This window comes from Leuciscus leuciscus (genome assembly GCF_965113295.1).
Source record: "Leuciscus leuciscus genome assembly, chromosome: 2".
Taxonomy (NCBI): Eukaryota; Metazoa; Chordata; class Actinopteri; order Cypriniformes; family Leuciscidae; genus Leuciscus; species Leuciscus leuciscus.
The window spans coordinates 59,098,478-59,118,914 of NC_138726.1; the positions used below are offsets into that span (position 1 = coordinate 59,098,478).

General features: G+C 39.0%; 4 long non-coding RNA genes across 5 annotated transcripts in view; 2 read left to right on the top strand and 2 right to left on the bottom strand.

Annotated features, from left to right (window-relative positions):
- LOC309492557 overlaps positions 1-987 on the top strand; it is a 34,803-nt gene extending 33,816 nt beyond the window's left edge. Inside the window, exon 2 of the long non-coding RNA XR_014203578.1 lies at positions 754-987. This is a non-coding gene — a long non-coding RNA (uncharacterized lncRNA). The remainder of the gene's footprint in view (positions 1-753) is intronic.
- LOC309492537 overlaps positions 1-5,161 on the bottom strand; it is a 34,085-nt gene extending 28,924 nt beyond the window's left edge. Inside the window, exons 1-4 of one of the 2 annotated variants that reach the window (XR_014203546.1) lie at positions 4,691-5,161; positions 3,936-4,031; positions 3,388-3,435; positions 3,232-3,250 (exon numbers count right to left, since the gene is read on the bottom strand). This is a non-coding gene — a long non-coding RNA (uncharacterized lncRNA). The remainder of the gene's footprint in view (positions 1-3,231; positions 3,251-3,387; positions 3,436-3,935; positions 4,032-4,690) is intronic. The other variant, XR_014203547.1, reaches the window with a different exon arrangement.
- Positions 5,162-5,583: 422 nt separating this feature from the next.
- LOC309492585 lies at positions 5,584-8,283 on the top strand. Its single transcript, XR_014203609.1, has 2 exons — positions 5,584-7,369; positions 7,408-8,283. It is a non-coding gene; the product is annotated as an uncharacterized lncRNA (long non-coding RNA).
- LOC309492563 overlaps positions 7,408-20,437 on the bottom strand; it is a 276,178-nt gene continuing 263,148 nt past the window's right edge. The window contains exon 2 of the long non-coding RNA XR_014203586.1: positions 7,408-7,499. This is a non-coding gene — a long non-coding RNA (uncharacterized lncRNA). The remainder of the gene's footprint in view (positions 7,500-20,437) is intronic.

Genomic DNA, 20,437 nt, shown 5'->3' on the forward strand with positions numbered 1-20,437 from the left:
ATAAGCATGTTTCATCACAGCTGTTTAATGTCCACCAGATGAAGCTCGAGAGCAGGAGAGACGAACTCCACAGATAACAGAACGCTTCACAAACATGGTTCTGCTTATGGGAACATTACAATGTCCAGTTTTCTTAATGTTAGTGAAACGCTTTTTTAAGGTTAGAATGATTTTCCTGAAACATTCTTTAAACTTATTTTTTTTATTAACAACTCTTACAGAGTAAAAAACAGGCAGTGTGTGGTCATTGAAAATGTGTTCTGATATATGTTCTTCACAGAAAATGAGCCAAGGCCAATGAGTCTGAGGTTGAAAAAATAATTAATCGTATCATTTTTCTTTTGATAAAAAATGAAAACGGGTCCCACAGACCTGAACAGCATACAAGGGTTAATATACTAATATATTAAATAATCATGGAGAACTTTATAATGACATTATATGCATTTTGGTTTTAATCTGTTTGATATGGTGAAGGTCTAATACAAGTCAGTTATTACATCATGAATAAAAAAAACCCAAAAGCATTTTCAGTAAACCATCCCGTACACCAAGAACAGTTACAAGATTGAATATATTGTAAACAAAAATGTGTTTATTTTAACTTCATTTATTTCAAATACCTTCCTATATGTTTACTTATAAAAGATCACACAGTTTGGTGAATATGTTGGTGAGGTCAGATGTACATTTATTTAGCAATATATATTTTGCTCTTCTACATCTACATCAGCTGGAAAAGCATGATTATAGTTTTTATTTTACATTACATTACAAAACTGTAACATATACAACAAAAAGGGCAATTAAAATGAATGCCTGAATAATTTCACAATAAATAAACAGAATCAAAACTCCAGAGCAAGTGGTTCATTAAAAAAGACAAATAGAGTTTCTCCAAGGTCATACAGAACCAGAACAATGACAATCAAACAGTTGCTCAACAAAAAATAAAATGAAATCTTTCAAAAACCTAATTTCACTGCTTTCAAAGACTGAACACTTTCTGCATGATTTTATTAGTTGGCACTTTAAATTTAGTTCAGACTTTTCTTAAATTGATCAGCTGTTTTTCTCAAATCAGTAATATATTTCAAAGTTTCTTCTGCTGTTGCACATGGGCTAGCAATCTTTACTAATAGATCATCCCTAGCTTCTTTTAGTTTCCCATGCAGTTCGATAGTTTGATCAATTCTCTTATTTTTTCCAGGATCCTTCTGGGAATTTTTTATTTTGTTAATCTTTGAGTCGATTGGGTTCATGAAATCATCTGTGATCTTCTTAGTTTGACTTTTGCTGTTAGTCAAATTCAGCTCCTTTAATTTATCAGTGACAGTTTTAGACTTCAGTTCTTGCAATTCCCTGAAATATCAAAACATTTTTCATAAGTAGACAGCACTGGATATTTGTTTCATCTGTTTTATGGTTTACCAGCCAAATGGCACATACCGGTATTATATTAACCATTATGCACATTGTAATTGTCATGCTGTACTTTTGCACTATAGCAAACTAACAACACTATAAAACTCCACAATAAAGGCTCCTTTGTTAACATTAGTTAATTCATTGGCTAATAGAGGCTGTGTTCTAGTTTGTATGTCCTTCTCTTGATAACTTCTCTCCGTCTCAGATGTACATCATTGCTAATGTTACACCAGTGTCCTTTACTGGCAGAACCTGCGCTAGTTCAACTCACTGAACTACAATCATTTGTTTTATGCATCGTTCATGCTTGGGGTGTTGAATAAAATATTTTTAAAATGCACTGATAAAAATCTATGTAAAAACAGTCTGCTTGAAGTATCTACAAGTATTATATTATTATTATCTCATAAGTTAAGTCATATATGAAGAGTTCAAATGCAAAAGCCTCTAAGTGCCATTTGAAATTTTCTTCTAGAATGATCATTTTTATCAAGCTTGTATATTTAAGTTCAGTAATTTCACTTAAATGACAATTAATAGGTAATTTGCATTGCCATTTAAGTGAAATTACTGAACTTAAATATACGAGCTTGATAAAAATAGAGGCTTTTGCATCTGAACTCTTCATATAGAGTTGTGCGTGTGTAAATGAAATGTGATTTGCTGTGACGTCACAATCATGTTCTGTTGTGGTTTAAGGAGCTGCTGAATACAGTATAAGTTACACTGTCCATATAAACTTCCACGTGATGAGGAACTATACATTTAAAAAATTTTGAAATTAAAGCTGCAGTCCGTAGTTATTCCTCGTTGTCGCCATCTCTGTTCGAAATCTGCAATTGCAGTTATTCGCGGAATTATCAACTTTACGTGGGTTGTGTCTCGGCACGGCACAGCGCGGATGAATCCAGTGTTTTGAGGAGAAAGTGGCTGTCAGTCGCCGCTGGTGTGGATACTGGCATTCACAATCACAGGTTCTACTTTTTGGAAATATGACCAAAATAAGAATTTTCACTGGAAAATGTCGTCTGAACAAGCAAGTAACATCCACTTTTGTTCTGACCAACTAAGGGGGATAAAGCATTGCAGTAAATCGCGCTGATTAAATCTAACGATCGCTTATCATATCACGCCAAACCGTGCAAATTATACTTTGTTCTCAAATTGTTAATTTTAACAACATCAGCATTGCGTGACTACATTTAATGCCCTCCCGATATTTATCCTTGTGTTCACACGGGCCGGTTGCAGTCTCTTTTTTCTGTAGCCGCTCTGAAGTCTTTCGCGTTTTACAGCGGGTGAATCTCTAGTTGTCACTGGTGATTGTCGTTTGAACCTTTCTGGATCCGCCATCAAATTGATAAGTTTAATTATATCAAGTGCTGTGAGAAAAGGCTATAAATCTCCACCTCCAGCATCCACACACTCATAGCCTACTACCCGAGACTCATCTTTATGTGGACAGATGTGACGTAATGATGCAAAGACATGCTTGAATTTCCCGCAGAATTAAAAACATTATTACAAGCTTACCGCTTTGAATCGAGCTACGGCAAGCAGAGAGTTTTGCACACTGGCGGGTTATGTACTTCCTCAAAAATTTATTTTGGATAATTTTGAACCCCAAAAATTACGGACTGCAGCTTTAACTAAGAGCTGTAATAATAGTTAATGTTAACTAATGTAATTAATTAATGTTAACAAATGAAACCTTGTTGTAAATGATTTACTCATATTTATAATAATCAGTTGATTATAAAGTTAATAAAGATAAAGTCAAAGCTTTGAACAATAAATACTTACTTTTCTGAAGCCCACCATGCTGCAAACAGAAGTAAAGATTACTCAAATAATTTATAACTAACAATATACAGTATATAGTGCTGTGATAGAAGTATTGTAGTATCCTGGAGTAACCACTAGGTGTCGTGTTTGTATTACAAGTGTGTGTGTTCTGACCTGAAGATGACCAAGACAACAATGATCCCATGTCTGTTGCTGTAACTGCTGCAAACATAAATAAAGTGATAACTTTAACTCAATGTATGTCATAGTCTGATTTATAGTGAAGATACTACAAGTATGTAATGATTTTGTGTATTTATTGAAGTTGAATGTCACATTCTTTGTTCTGTATTCCTGCAAGGATCTATGCATAAAATATTTTCACACCATGTACACTTGTGTCAATGACAACGCCTATCTCACGACCAATTTGTACGAGTGTGTACGAGGCGGCTAATTCATACGATTGAGAAACTCGTAACATATGTATGATTTAGCAAAAATCGTACAAATTCGTACGAGTGAGGTTGTGTGAATTGGTACAATTATCCACCTCGTAAAATTCATACGAATTGCTGTAAGATCAGGTTGGTCAATGACATGACAATAAAGTAAAGGAAATCTCATCAATGTTAGAAAATTAAAGAATTTCAATTTAATTAATCCATGATGCCAAGAAAAAAACCATGACTCATAAACTGCTAAATGAAATGGAGACTCACGCTGGACTGAAGGATGATGTCAAACACTGTGATCAGAGACACTGCTTGATAAGGTCACCAGTCTGTGTGTGTGTGTGTTCAGATCTGTCAAACACACTGAGAAAAATCACCATGAGAAAAACATCTACAATTCAAAAGTTATCAATCTTTATTTCACCTGCTGAAGCAACAAGAAGAAACAAGCAACGGCACACCTACTGTACATGAGCCAATGAGCCTTCATCACACATCATCTCACACCCTGATGAAGGCTCATTGGCTCATGTACAGTAGGTGTGCCGTTGCTTATCACCTGTTTTTAAAATCTAAGCCATGAAAGAATAAAGTTTTTTTTAATATATTTTCTAAAATTACTCGAGTGCCTTGGATTGTTTTTTCTGAAGAGTGGAACCATCCCTAAACCCAAAGAGCACCGAGATACTGAAGTTACACAGCACTTCTTTATTTAAAACCACGCACTGTCTGTACGCTTTCAAAATCATTAATCAGTGTTCTTTCCAAATCATTTGTTGTTTTTGAAAAGATCCTATTAGTTTATCTTTTTGAATTAAAATGTTTATATTGAACTAATCAATTAACTAAATTAATTCATGCAGAAAAATTTGTGAGATTTAGTCAGTTTTATTCAAGTCGCATAATTTCTAAAAACAACTCTAGTGAAATAAATAAACAACTAAAATATATATCCATCTGTGTGTAATAGGAATATAATCATAATTTGCTATAAATAAAGAAGTATGAATATTCTTGCCCACCTGGAGTGAGTGAAGAGCGTCTGAAGAGGGATTCGCTCTGACTGAAATACTGCTCATATTTATATGCTCCGTTTATTTATTTATTTTCCCAAGAGTTTGGTTTCAGTATGAGTTTACAAGGAACAACAGACTTACACATCTCTATAATGTTCTACTATTGCGAAACTATCCGGTTCCTCTTTTGTCTTTGGGTGGTTGTCTGGAAACTGTTTATTTTCTCTTTCACTTCATGCCAAGTTTTCCAGCAAACTCCTTCAGTGTGTCCTGAAATATCCTGGTAGTTGTTCTTATTATACTGATGAATATCAGTGTGTCTGATCTGATCTGGTTTTGTTATTGTTGCAAGTCAAGTCTTGTCACCTTTATTTATATAGAGCTTTTTACAAAGCCGCTTTACAGTAATAACAGGGAATTAATGCAACAATGATTGTTTGGTGGCCTGAGAACGCACACTTTTAAACAGGTTTCATCAAAGTGCAAGATTTTGAACACTTCAAAAGTACACTTCAAAACGTGAATCTGTGAAAATGGTGACGCCATGCACATGCATATTACGTGTTTAGTCTCTATCTGGCCTGTGCATTTGAATGCACAAATAGGGCCTATATATTATATAAGGGGTTTTATTGAACATGCCCTCATTGGGAGTTGACCTGTGAGGGAAGCATCCGTTGTTAGCGTTACGCGACGGCAAGAAGACCCCAGCACTGGGCCTTGGGCGAGTAACCAAGGTTTACATTTCCAAACATTATTTTTGCCATTAATTGTAATAATCCAGTGAGATTTGTGTATGCGCAAGGAGTCTGACAACAGCCGGTCTGATCTGATCTCACCATCATCGAGTCCGTCTGTGATTACATGAAGAAACAGAAAAAACTGAGACCACCTGAGTTCCTGAAATTATATATAAAATATATATATAAAAAATAACTGCCAGAGCAAACCATGCATTTTCAAAGATTACTCTATGATCATTCATAACTAACAATATATATTCACAACTTTCTCGAACTCTGACCTTTCCCATGATCGCTATGGCAACGTAGAACAAGCCAGTAACAAACTTCCGGTTTACGTTAGCCTGAAGATACTGCTATCCAGGGGTGTAACCGAGCTCTCGTACCACCCGGGGGCCGCCATTGGCTAACAAGTCATCACCTGCTGTTAGCATTCCATTGACTCCCATTCATTTTGGCGTCACTTTGACAGCGAATAACTTTACATCTGAGGCGTTTAAAGACTCTATTTGTCCATTGTTTATTTCTAAAGAAACACGACAATGTATAAAAGGCTCCATTACCTTGTATCTTACGTTATGGCCCCGTAGAAGCAGTTTTTGTAAAAGTAGGCTAATGATTACGTCATAACCACGCGACTCTCTGGAAATTACCGTAGAGACAGGAAGAGAAGCTCGCAGTCAATCGGGGGGACGTGGAGGCATAAAGTCTGATAAAGTCAAGGGAGAAGCCCATAGAGAATCATAAAGTTTCTCCTGCTCCTAGCTCATGGACAGCTCCTACTCACGCTCTCCGTCTCTGCAAGTTTGGGAAGGGAATGATTCAGATTTCTCTCGGCACAGCTTCTAGAAGACAGACAGGTTGCTCACGTCACATCCACGTCGTCAAGCTCAGTTTGAGTCTGCGCAGTACGCTCAGCCATCAGGAAGTGAGAGCTTCTAATTTGCTTCACTTTTCTCAGTTGAAACCTATGGGGTCGCTGTGTCCAGTTTATATACTGTCAGACTGTCTATGCTGCTATCAGAGAGCATCAACAAGCCCAAACAATTTGCTTGGGTAATGACGAGTAGAGCTTAGATCGGGCCCAAAAAATCAAGCCCGACCCTACCTGAGCCCGTTGTGTCCGAGCCCGGCCCCACACATCACATTAACTGTAATTATGAGCCCGAGCCCGATTTAGACCCAACCATTTTGGACCGTTATAACCAGGGGCGGCGCCAGATAATTTTTTTACGTGCTGAGGGGGTGCTAGATATATTATATATAAATAATTTTAATAAATTAGCAAAAATTGGCCAATTGATATTTAATATTCAATTATTTTATTGATCACAATTAAAGTATTAATTTTATTAAATTGAACAAGCACAACATTCGGCATTCAATCAAATATTATTAAAGATTTATTATTATCAATAATGTTATTTCAACACAATATCGTTATTTATGCATAATATGTGTGCCAAGTGCGTGTGCAACAAGCAAGATGTGCATTTGTAAATCCGGTGACACGCGTGCATTGCTTTTTATTAATAAACTAGTCTTTTCTGTCAGTGTCTGCTGCAAAGATGAAGTTGACGATCGCCATCTCCGTAGTGAACGCGCCTATAGCCTAGCCTAGAGAGAAATGCACATCTTGGATTACATAATCAGAGAGTAGCCTATTTCTTTTCATTTTGAATTGTTTCGTTTAAAGTAGTGGTGGGCATAGATACATTTTTTTAATCTAGATTAATCTCACTGTAATCTTGGAATTAATCTAGATTAATCTAGATTAAAATGGCTCATTTGAATTCTGCCGAAGGCATTCAGAATATGTGTGCTACCCAAATAATGACTAAAGGGCACGTGTTTCTTAAATACAAAGTGACATTTAAAATAACTTGTTAAGAAATGCCAGAGATTTTTTTTAATTTTTTTTTTTTATTAAAACTAACATAAAGTATGATTTATTTTTTATTTTTATTTTTTTACTTTGAGCAATGATGGAGCTATAATAGACTCTTCTTATGAGCATATAAAACAAAACAACTCCTTGGAAAAAATGAAATGTAGCCTAATATTGTAGTAGCCTAGTTATAAACAAAGGTCTATTTTTAGTTCAGATTAACATTTGAAGGCAGCAATTTTATTCATGATGTCAAAATAAAACCAACGTAATGTTACTTGAAAGCATTATAGCCTACTATTCCTGCCAAACCTCCATGGTTGCAGTTAGTGTTACTACAGTAAATCCATGGTAAATGTTGCAGATCTGTGGACACTGGATAGTTCATTCATGGCACAATGTTTCTTCCTGGCTTCCACGCGCTGTTTGATCCGTAAATAATGGAGAAATGTGAATGTTTCTCACTAGATCTCGCAGCGATGTTATTACTTAAGTAGCGAATTCAAATGATTTCTTTACTGGATCTCTTAGCGCTGTGTAGTAACAGTGTCGCTTGATCAAGATCGGCTCGCGCTGCTTTGGTCCAAACTGATAAACGGTCCGTCAACCACACAATAACGAGCAGTTTCGTTCCGCTTACATTACGTTTGCCATTTGATGTTGGGCAATGTTGTGGTCGCGCCAGCGTCTCTTACATTATGAGCGCGCTTGCCACGCGCGACCCGCCTACATTTGAAATAACGAAATTTTGGTCGGCAGGAAAAATGGTCCAATGAACCGTTCGGTTTGAAAATGCGCACCGAACCGAATCCACACTAAAATATCAAGGTGAAAGTCATCATAGCTTGCATAGTATACACCCAGCTCCCAACCCAACTTTGAGAATAGATTAACGGCTGTATTTTTTTTATCGCCCGATAAGAGTCTCACGTTAACGCAGCACGTTAATGCCGATAACGGCCCACCACTATTTTAAAGACATTTAAAGCTTTCTTTAGATAGGCTATATTTCTCATGTCTGAGTTTCGGTTAATTTATGATGAGATGCGCTCCAGTTCACGTGCAATGCAAGTGGCCGCGGCGCGCCGGCGCCTCCATGTCATAATTTATATTGTCTGCTATATTTGCTTCCTATTTATTAAATCCAGGCAATTGGTTGATGAAAAATGTATTAAAATTAAGATACAATTTATATAAAATTAAATTCACTTTAAAGCAGAGGTATTCAATCCTGCTCCTGGAGGGCCACTGTCCTGCAGAGTTTAGTTCCAACCTGCTTCAGCACACCTGCCTTTGAATATTCAAGTGATTCTGAAGAGCTTGATGAGCTGATTCAGGTGTGTTTAATTAGGGTTTGAACTAAACTTTGAACTATGTCTCCCGATGCATCCTATCGTGGTGTTCACTTTTCATAATCAACATAGATGGAAAAAATAACATTATGATATTTGAACAAATATGAAACTAAATGCTCTTATTTAATGGCTACAACAAATATAGTAAGCCTACATACTCTCTATTTGTACAAATTGCTGCACATTCAAGTTAAGCAGACAGTACACTAATACTCTAATGAGAGTTAGTTGACATGTAGTTGCAAAGTTACTTCTAGTCAACAGAATGTTCAAAAGGGACCATCAAAATAAAGTGTTACCTTGATAATACCTAGAATATCAAAATCAACTGCTGGCGGTAGATCTTTTTCCCCTTTAGCACCAAAACTTTGGAACAGTCTTCCTAACATTGTCCGGGAAGCAGACACACTCTGTCAGTTCAAATCTAGACTAAAAACAAATCTCTTTGACCTAGCATACACATAACACATTATAGACTTCTATAATTCAATGTTAGGCTGCATAGTTTAGGTCACCCGGAACCGGGAACACTTCCAATAAATCCTGATGTACTCGTTACATCATAAGAAGGATGGCGTCTACGCTAATATTAGTCTCTCTGTTTATTCAGGTTTACTGCAGTCTGCCGGATCCCGGCTGTATCCAGATCAGATGGTGGACCTGCACCTGGACCCATCCATGACGCATCCCTGAAGTGCCAGCCTCATCAGCCCCTGTGAAGGCCTCACTAGCCCTGTGAAGGCCTCATCGACACGACCAATCTGACTTCTGACCTGTAATGCTGCCTGGATCATAATCATACACTGTTCATTCGTTGGCTACAGGAGAACTGGCCCCGACTGAGCCTGGGTTCGACCAAGGTTTTGTTCTCTAGTCTGTCACCTGATGAAGTTTTGGGTCCTTGCCACTGTTGCCTTGCTTTTGGCTTGCTTAGTTGGGGACATTTAATATTCAACAATATTATTGAACTGCCTTACCTCAGGTGGATGATGACGCAATTATCTTCTAGAAACAAACTTTGTTGTATTATTTTCATGCTATCACGGTAAAGCTGCTTTGATACAATCTGTATTGTAAAAAGCACTATATAAATAAAGGTGACTTCACTTAACTTGACTTGACTTACATGTTGAGGTTGTTGCTGACTTGTTAACTCACTTTTTATCCAACACAAATGTTCCTCAATTTATCAACGGTACTAATGGACATATAAAATATATAACTTGTGTTTAGGTTCTTTATGTAGATTTGTTTATTTACCTTACTTGCATGCAATGTAAACCGTGTTGACAACAGTGGATTCTATATAATAAGATGTCTATTTCATCTTGTGATGTGCTCATCTGCAATACTTATGAAGATTTTCCTGTCAGATGTAAATAGACATTTAAAGTAAATGTCTTTAAGATTTATATGGTTTATGTTTGTCCACTTTGAAGACGTACGTGTGCTTATAGAGCTCCCCTGTTAGCTATTCATCATAAAATCACAACTACACTATACTGTCTAGTGTCTTTACACCTTTACCAGTTCGGCAGTTTTCTCTACAGTAGTTCAACACAAGGAACCGTGTTTACTCACATTTGAAAACACCCGTGTCGCTGATCACTGCAATGTTCGATGATGACGTCTCTTGTCCCGTGGCCTCCTGGGTTAGTATCCATAAAAGTATCCATCAGATGAGAACTTCAGAATCTGGGTGGAAGCAGTAGATCATCCAGGGATTTCTCACTTACTGTTTTATGAATACTGAGGATTCGGACACACTATTCACCTACTGCTTTTTGCCTACTATATAGTAGGGAAGTATGTGGTTTCAAACACAGCCAATGAGCAGAAATGTCAGGGGTCAGAGGTCATCTTACCTGCTCTTGAGCGTCAACTGGTGGCCAATGAACAGCAAAGCAGCAAATACAAAGATTTCAGATGAATGGAGAAAAAAACAGCATAACAGACATGACAACTCTGAAACTCACTTACATGATGATGCAATTACTAAATTATGAAAATAACCATCTATATTTCCATCCACAAATTCATCATTAATGAAAATTAACGAGTTTGCTTGCCCATAAAATCTTTAAGATATTAGGTTAAACTTATTTGGCTTGCTGTCCACTGAAGAGGGGCTCGATGAAGCAGCTTCAACTCGAGCTCTGATCAGGGTTCGTACACATTTTTACCATTAAATTTCCATGACTTTTCCAAGACTTTTCCATGACTTAAAGGTACATTTTCATGACATAGTTTTCCATAAAACATCTGTGTATACATGTTAATTAACTCCTTGTGGGCGGGTAACGTTAGTAGCGGATGAAAAATCTAAATGTGCTTGAAGAGCTCTTTTCCAAAATGCGATAAACGCCATAAAAAAACGAGATTGTTAACAGATCATTAGAAGTCCTCAAAATTAGTCAAACTAATCTTATATTCTCTCTCTCTCTCAATTTTAATTGTTTATTAATAAACAAGTATTTTCTGTTTCGACTGCAAAGACGAAGTTGACTGACTCGCGATCTTCTTAGTAGTGAACACGCCGGAGAGAAATGCACATTTCATACGGATTAGGCTACATCGTTTTATTTTGTTTTGAATTGTTCTGTTTAAAAGTAGATATTTCTGTAGATAATAGATATAGGCCTATTTCAGTTTTGTTTAGGTCTGTGAGGCGAGTAGGCTACCTTTTACGCTGAGTTTCGGTTCATGGATGATCCAGTTCACTCCGGCGCCTCTGTGTCGTGATTATCTATTTTCTGCTATTTACTTTTTATTTAGGCTATTAAGCAATTGGTTAATGAAACATTTTAAAATCAAGATACAATTAATACAAAACGAAATTCGTTTAGGAAGGCTTTGTGCTTTCTGTTTGAGGTCTCTGTGTAAGTTTTAAAGTCTTTTAGTGCCGCTCTCAGAGCATAATGGAGAACGGTCACGTAACATTGTTTTTTCCTCATAAATGTGAACACGGAAAATAAAAGACCAAATAAATTTTTTAAAAGAAAAAAATCATATATATTTTAAATGTTTAACAATGAGGCAAAAAGTCATAAACAAAAATCAGAAAATTTGTCGATATTTTTTTCTTTTTCGCACAGCATTTGGTGTAGCCTACAGTTCAAATTTAAATGTTGGCGTTCAACTTTGCGTTTTAAAAATAGCCTACTTAAAACAACCCTTCATTTTTCGTTTTTCATTTGGGGGTTAAAGGAAAAACGAGTGGACACAAAAGAACACGGACCTTTTGGACAGAAAGAATACATGAAAGCCAGGGTTCCTTATTAAATTCATAAAAGAAACAATACAGGGATAGCCTACTCTCAAAGAAATGCCACAATCAAGGGAGAAACATGAAGAAACTTAGCATATAGCCTATGTGCCGTTCGCATAAGGGTCTTTCCCTGACATTAATACTTGGATAAGATATTAATAATAATAATTTGTAGGGCGGTGGGTGAGATATAAACCTACTAACGTCCTCCGTTGCCATGATTTTTGGAATGACTGATCGCAAAAAAAAAAAAAAGTTTTAGTCGGTTAATGGAAACGCCATCCTTTTGCAATAGTTATTTATCGATATTTAGAAGAAAAAAAAAGTTTTGCTCAAATCTGTAATGGAAAGGCACATACGAAGCTATATGAAAATGCAAAGCAGCTTATTTTAATTTGAAGCACTGAGCTGATGACAGCAACACAAGAGCCACACAGGTGTGGCTACTTAGTCGCTGTCCTCAGTGCCGTAGAAAAGCGCTGAATGAGTTCCCCTTCATGTCAGTTTCAGCGCTTTTCTGCAGCACTGAGGACAGCGACTAAAACTAGATGGGCCAAAAGAAATGGGTCCCCTTTCATGTCCGTTTCAGCGCTTTTAGTTAATGGAAACGCGTCATTTCGCCTCTGACGCGCGTAAATTTCTAGACACGTCAGGCGCGAATTTGACGCGCTATTCGCGTCCGGTGTGAACGCACAGTAAAACGAAAAAAGTATTGCAATTTGTTTCCCCAATTTTATTAATTAAACAAATTCAAGTACACAGATATTTTGAAAAACAAATTTCCATGACTTTTCCAAAACTTTATGAGTTTATTCATTTTCCAAAACTTTTCCAGGCCTGGAAATTGCCATTTTAAAAATCCATGACTTTTCCAGGTTTTTCATGACCGTACGAACCCTGTCTGATATACCCCCCAGTGGCTAAATGTAGGATATGATAATTGAAGGGCAAGGTACCTGAGATGAAGGTGGAGTTTGGGGAGGTGGAGGGATACTGGAACAGCTGATGCTAGAGAGAGGTAAGCGGCTGCTTATATACTCAGGCTGTTGATTGAAAGATTAGATGGGCTCACTCCTCCCTAACTTGCGTTTAGGAACTTCATTTAACGAGTTTGCTTGCCCATAAAATCTTTAAGATATTAGGTTAAACTTATTTGGCTTGCTGTCCACTGAAGAGGGGCTCGATGAAGCAGCTTCAACTCGAGCTCTGATATACCCCCCAAAAGTGTCGAATAAAAATTTGGGACAGCAAGTTAGAATAGCATGATCGAATAATTAAGAAACTTAGAAAATACAGAATGCCTAAGAGCTTTAAAACATTCTACCCCCCCAAAAAGTGGAAATCTAAAGCTGTATGGGGCATGGATAGATGCTGGTGCAGCAGGGATGTTTAACGGGGCACCTGTGGTAACTCTGGCTGGACTGCGTCTCCCTACTATGCCCACCATGTGGGGCTATGAGTGGAGCTCCGGCGGGAGCTGTGTTTGAAAGAGTGAGCCTGGAAAAAAAATGAGCTTGTGGAAATTTTACTGGGGTACATCTCACCGCTGTACTGCTGCGGCAGTGACTTTCAGAAATTACTCCTGCGGGAGTATCTTGGGACTGGAGGTTTGAGTACGAGGTTGGAGAACGCCCTGCCGCATCCATGACATGGAGCCCCATGGAGTTAAAGAACATAGGGCCTCCAGATGTCACGAACGGGGGAAGGGGTCCTCGTCCCTAAAGGCAAACGGGCCACCAATATCTGAAGCGAAACTCCCTACGCAGCGAGAGGGAGCCTACGGTATACAGAAGAAATGCAGAACTACCGTCCTTCTGACGCAGGGAGCCTAGATCACGTAACTGAAATGGCCCGTCGCGCTCGAGGGACGTGCGATCCTTGGTACCTCCAGTCCTCTTTTCGGATAGGAGGGCCCACACTGCGATCCGAACGGGAGAGTCTCCATGGTTAAAAAACATGGAGGGTCACACAGCGATTCGGAAAGGGAGAGCCCCCACGGCGCCCGAACGGAAGGCTCACACTGCGATTCGACCGGGAGAGCTCCCGCTGCGTTTTGAAGGAGAGAGCCCTCCCCCATGTTTATAAATAGGGAGTTCAACTCTGTGATCAAAATGGGGGAGCCCACACAGCAAGTCGAACGGGAGAGCCTACGATGCATCTGGATGGGGGAGCCCACACGGCGATTCAGATGGGAGACCCCACTCCAGGAGTGGTATGTCACACACATCTGAAAAGGGAGAGCTCTCACTGCATCCAGATGAATGCACGCCCAGCGGGGCTAGGTAAGCGGGAAGATGCAAATAGTAGGGAGAAGCGGTCCGGACTCAGAAGGATGCTAGTGTTTGTTGTGCTTGTCTAATGTTATGCAGATCTGAACGAACATATGTTTCAAAGGCGTGGGACGACCATCGACCTAGCATTTTGATTTGGTGATCGGAAAGGCCCCTTTGCGCTGCTGTAGTGGCTGCACCTATTCGGAAGGAATGTGAAGAGAAATGTTTGGTTGGGATGCCGGAACTGTTGAGGATGGATTTGAGGTTCTTTTGAAACCAATGTCTGGAGGCAGGGAGGTTTTTATCATCGATGAAAAGAGGGTCGAGAGAAGAGGTGATTTGGGATTTCCTCTGGTGAAGAAAAATGTTTAAGGACTGGTATGGTTGGATGGGGGTTGGCAAATTGAAAATGAAAATCGAATGACCATGTTTCAATTGATCGGTTTTGCTTTGTTTGATGTTGAAACGTATAGTGTCATGGTTTATTATTTGAAGGTCGGAGAATGTAGGATGGATGGATGGGTTGAATTTTGAGTTGGTGGTGAATTCTGAGACTCTGAGGAAACCAAAGAAAGCCAAATTGAACATGGCGTCTAGGGTTCTTGTTTTGTTGGGAGAAAAAAGACCTGAGCGGAGAGTGGTTAGGCAGATGCTAAGAATGTCGATGGTTAAAGGTTGTCTAGAGTCTGGACGAGGGGGATTGGTTTTTTGTAAACCTTTGATGAGGAGGGATATCTGAGGATTCGAAATGTTGGGGCACTGTTGGCCGTGGAGGAGCTTGAAAAAGAAATGGATTCCGCTAAGGTAGACTTTGATTGATCCTGGTTGAATTAAACTGGTGTGATGGAGGTATGTGATGAAGGAGGATATTGAGAGGAGGGAAAACTCAGGAAAAACCATGTTGTGAGCGCTGTGGAAGTTTTTGAAGGAACCCCAAGCTGTCCAGTAGGTTTGGAGTGTTCTGGGAGAAACGGCTTGTAAGATGGTATTCGAGGATAGGGTATGGAGATATCTGAGGGGATGGTCTAGAGGAATATGAGTTCTGAATAAGGTGGAACTGGAGTTGGATCGGAGTCTGCTTCCGGAGCCAATGTTCTGAATTTCTGATAGAATTAGGGAACGGAGATGGGCTGAGACTGGAGGTGGTTCCATGGCGACTGCGTTGGGAGGAGCTGGAAGATGGACTGCTGTGGAGAGTGAATGGGCTGGCAAGCGGATGGTATCTGAAGAGCAAGTGTTAGTGTTGAAAAAAGTTGATGAATGTTGATCGATGGGTCCCATTACTGACTGGTGTCCAAGATGGCTGGCATGGGCTGGAATGAGAGGAAGAGGGTTTGTGGGAAAGAAAGGTGTAGAAATCCTTTGCGGAGGCAACCTCACGCTCGGATGTGTATTGGGAAGGCTATTGGGAGGCAACTGGAGGATAGAAGGGGGAAGAAAGGATTGAGGTGAATTGGAATGGAAGGAAAGAGGAGGGGGGATGGCTAGCGAAGGCAACCTCGCGCTAGGATCCGCAATCTGAGTAGGTTGGTTTGAGGGTGAGAGAAAAGTAACTGTCTGTGAGAGTGACCTGGCACAAGGGTTATTATAAAGAAGATTAGAGAGAACTGGAGAAGCAGAGGGAAGTGCAGTAGAAAGTGTTTGTAAGTTTGGTTCTTGCCTGAAGAGTGGGGCTGACTGCAAGAAGTTTGTGAGAACTGGAGAAGAAGCGGAACTGTTTTTTGCGGCCGCTGTTGTTGGCCGGGTGGAAATACCGGCGGACAAGGAAGTGCGAGCCGTGGCAGCGTCGGCGACCTTCGAATCGGCGCGTTGGGATTGTGTGGGTTCAGAACGCCGGACCGGGAGAGAAACGGAGGTAGAAGAGGGGCGAGTCTTGCTTTTATGAGCTGTTGAAGTGTTTGTTGGAATGCTGGAACTGATGAAAAGATCGTAGAGTTGAGCTTTTGATGATCTGCGGGAGAAATGGATTCCGGAGCTGGAGAGGACTTGACGTAGGCTGTTGACTGAACATTTTGAAATGGGTGGAAACGGTGTAATAGCAGCGGTAGAATGGAGTGATGAAGTCTGAGAAGATTGACGAGGCTCAGTTAAAACTGGCGATCTTGAAGGTGGAGGAGAGCGTTGCCTTTTGGAACGTGGTTTGTATGAGCGCTGGATTTCCCGGCCAGAACGCTCATGAAGATTATCCGTATTTGGACCCGTAAGATCCGATCTTACGCGGGGAGTGACTGTCGGTGTCTCAGGAAGACTTGTCAGTTCGTCGTCTGAAGGAAAGAGCTGGATTTCCGGGATGTCGGACATTATTCCGTACGGCAGTACCGGATACTGGAACAGCTGATGCTAGAGAGAGGTAAGCGGCTGCTTATATACTCAGGCTGTTGATTGAAAGATTAGATGGGCTCACTCCTCCCTAACTTGCGTTTAGGAACTTCATTTAATTGAAAATAAAGAGTCATTTGATTCCATATTTGAAACCATGAAAATGTGTTTTAATATTGGTGCAAAACTCAAGTGTGTTGGATTAACAATCACTTTCCATAAAAAAAAATATCGTAGCTTTAAAGTTGAGATTTCAAACAAATCATGTCAGATATCAAGTGGAAATCCTGGGATGTAAGTAAGCAGAAAGCACACAACTACTGTACACCCCGTAATAAATATCTTCATCCCTTTCAAGTTTTTGCATTACAGTATCATGTTATTTTATTATTAATATTACCTTAACTCACAATGACCAGTGGCCACTGCATAGCAAAAACATCTCAGGTCATTACATTTGCACAAAAGAGCGAGTTGAACGGTGTGAAGTGCGGATCGAAACAAAACTGGATGTCAGTGAATGCCCATTTTAAGAGAAGTGCAAGAGGATTTGAAACCTCAAAGTCATAAAGGACAGAGGGCAACTTTAGGTCGTCATCTGAGAGCAGGGGATTTTCTTTACAGTAAATGCCATCACTGTGAGGGTTTAACGTTTATGTTAAAGTTATCTTCTATGTGTTTTCCTTATTTGAATCTACTATTAAAGACTCTTTTGTGTTTATTCTTCATGCACTGTTCTAGCTGTCTAACTATGACACACACATGCATGTCCGCTTTGGTTTGATGAAGTTCTCAAAGGGTTTCACAAACGATAAATTGTGCTTGATATTTGTCTTCATTCTTTTATCAGTTGACAGCTTTGCATGTGATAACCAGTTACTAGACAATCACCCAAACCAGTGACTCGAAAATGACCCGGATAGTTTGCAATAGTAGAACATTATAGATATGTGAAAGTATGTTGTTTAATCATACGTCGTTTCCATGTGAATCAATAAAAAAGCAAACAAAATTTGTTCCCATAAACTTCAACATCATCAAATTAAGTTATTTTAAAGTGACATCTCAGAGTGATACTATATGGTTACTTGACATGATTTATATATATATATATAAATAAAAATTATATATATATATTGTCACGAACTGCTCGGAGACACGAAAGTTTAGATCCAAATGCAGCTTTAATCAGAAGGGGACAATCCAGACACGTAAACAAATGAACAGGCAACAGGTCAAAGTCCAGGGGCTCGTTCTTCGTACGTCGCTAACTCAGTTAGCTGGATTTGATTGTTGACGATTTGGCATGATCTTGGATTGTTTGGTTCTTCGACGCTCATCCTGGACTTGCTGTCATAGCAACAGGTGCGCAAACTTGAACCTGCTCGGGAGCAGGCTTATTTCATGTAAACAGGATTAGATCCCGGCTTCATAAGCGGAGCTGATACGGGAAGTCCAGCGCAGCGCGATAGTGCACTTTCTGAGATTGATATTTTTTTCTCGTGACTCGTGAGATTGTCGTTTACATTATTAATTTGTTGGAAACGCACATTATTTTCGACTTGTCGGAGTCGGGCTTTAACTACAGCACAAACTGTTTGCATTGCCCTATGATTATTTGCGAGTGGCTCTTTCCTTTACACTATTGGAGATGTGGAGAACTTGATGGAAAGTGCTGTCTGTCGTGTCATTCGGACTTTACCTGGCGCTTTTAGGTTTAAAAAACAGTTTTAGGTTTTTAAGACCCAATGTTGTAAAGCAGTTTTTTTAAAGCAGTTTTTTTTTTTTTTTTTTTGGCTATCATTTTTTATGAAGATCATGCCATCATGACCATGCCGATTACAGTATGTCACTCAGGCTTCACTAACGTGATTGGTACCATAGACTATAGGCTACCATAGACTGCCATCAAGGCCTCAATGAAGGGGATTATGTGAACAGAAAGGGGGTTCACAATGTAAATGTGCAGCCCAGTTACTATTGGGAGTCTTAATATTCCAGATTAATAATATTATATCAAATAAAAAAAGTCAGTTGACTAAAATCTTCCATATCACAAATGTGAAAGCAAAATGGCCAGGATCTGTGCATGACTTAAGAATTTTCAGAGATTCACATTTATGCACATTATTTGAAAGTGGTAAGGAAAGTTCCACAATTAAATATCAAGCTCACTGTATTACATACACTTATGCTGATCCTAACAGAACTGCATTTCTTCATAGGTGATTATGACATGTTCCTGCCTGCAGACAGGTGTTTTATGACCCCATTCCCTGACCCAAACCAGTTACAATGCAGTAGCCAGGACAAGGGCACGCAATGAAATGAACTTTGGCTAACTAAAGGGAAGATTTCAGTGTCTGATAAGTCTGAGGGGTTGCACACCTGACAGGGCCTGTGACATTGCTGCATGTGCCATATTACACAACATTGCCCAAAAAAAAACAAACAAAAAAACTTTTCATTATAATATAATGAAAAGTTTAATAAAAGACCAATATACTTAGTTCCTTGAGTTTTATTTCAATTGTTCTTTGTAAAGAAAAGCCAGTGTTCAAGTGCCTGCAACAAGAGATATTAGACACATGCCTCATGCAACAAATAAAAAGGAATGTCTCCTCTGTCTGTGCAGACTCTTCTGTAGGCCTTTCTGTAGATGTGGAATCCTGCAACTTATATTGCTGCCATAAAGCATACAAGTATAAATTAAGTAAAGTTATTTATGCACTTGCAGGTAGGCTAGTTCCTCCATATGACAGTTATCTGAGAGGGTTTATTCACTGTCCAGTGAAATGGAAATAAATGGACATTACAAAGTCTTATACTTTCTTTCCTTTGGAAAGTTAGAAAAAAAATGTCCACTTACTGCACATATTTCAGCACCACTTTCTTGGGAACAGATACAAGTGTTGGTGTATTATGTAAAAGTGCACAAAAGAGGAAAACACAATGTCATTATATGAACTACACTCTGGAAAAATATTTTTACATTAATATAAGTTTATTAGTTTTGTCAAAGCAATTCATCATTACTCAAGATTTAACAGTTGAAATGACTATACAGCCTTAATTTAATGCAGCAAAAATTATTTTACAGTGTAGGCTACTAAGATCTTTTCTTCTTTTTTGCTCTGCCTTTTTCTTGGTTGCTTTTATAAACAGCCAACCATTTATTTAACAGTGTCTTTTATAAAAGAGACTATAATATAACAAAAAAATTACCATTATGTAGAATATTTTTGTACTTCACTTTTGTTTGTTCCCATGTTCTAGTGTGGTGACTCTGACATTACAATGAAGAAAGTAATTATGCAATTATTCAAATACAAAAATATAGGCTAATAAGTGATAAAAAAACATCTAACATGGCCACTTCTAACGGATTTAAATTGTCTGCTACTTTTTGCCAGCCCTCTCTCCTGGCTTTTGCAGACTTTGAGGTGTTCCCTGGCGTTTTGCATTAAAACATTAAAATTCCGAATAAACTTCGACTATTAGTTCTTGCTCTGCTGAGGAGAAAAACTGAGCGCGCTCTTTGGCCACGCTGAACAGCCAATAGCAGCGTTGCTGATCAATGTTTCTACTATCGATACATATCCCCTTTTAAACCAGCGCATGAACGCGCAATTATCTCAGATAACTCAATCCAGCGATACTAATCCTATCCGGCAAGTGTGTTCGAAGAACCGAGTTAGCCAGATCATGATTAGCACGATGATATTATCTTGGATGTGTCATTTGATCTCGGATGTAATAAGCAACGTACGAAGAACGAGCCCCAGGTAGGCAGTCCAAACAAACAAACACACAAGGCTGGGGACAAGGCAAACGGGTAATCCAGAGGCAGGCAGAGAGTCCAAGAAACCGAAATACAGGGAACCAAAGAAATGCTCAGAGATGCAGT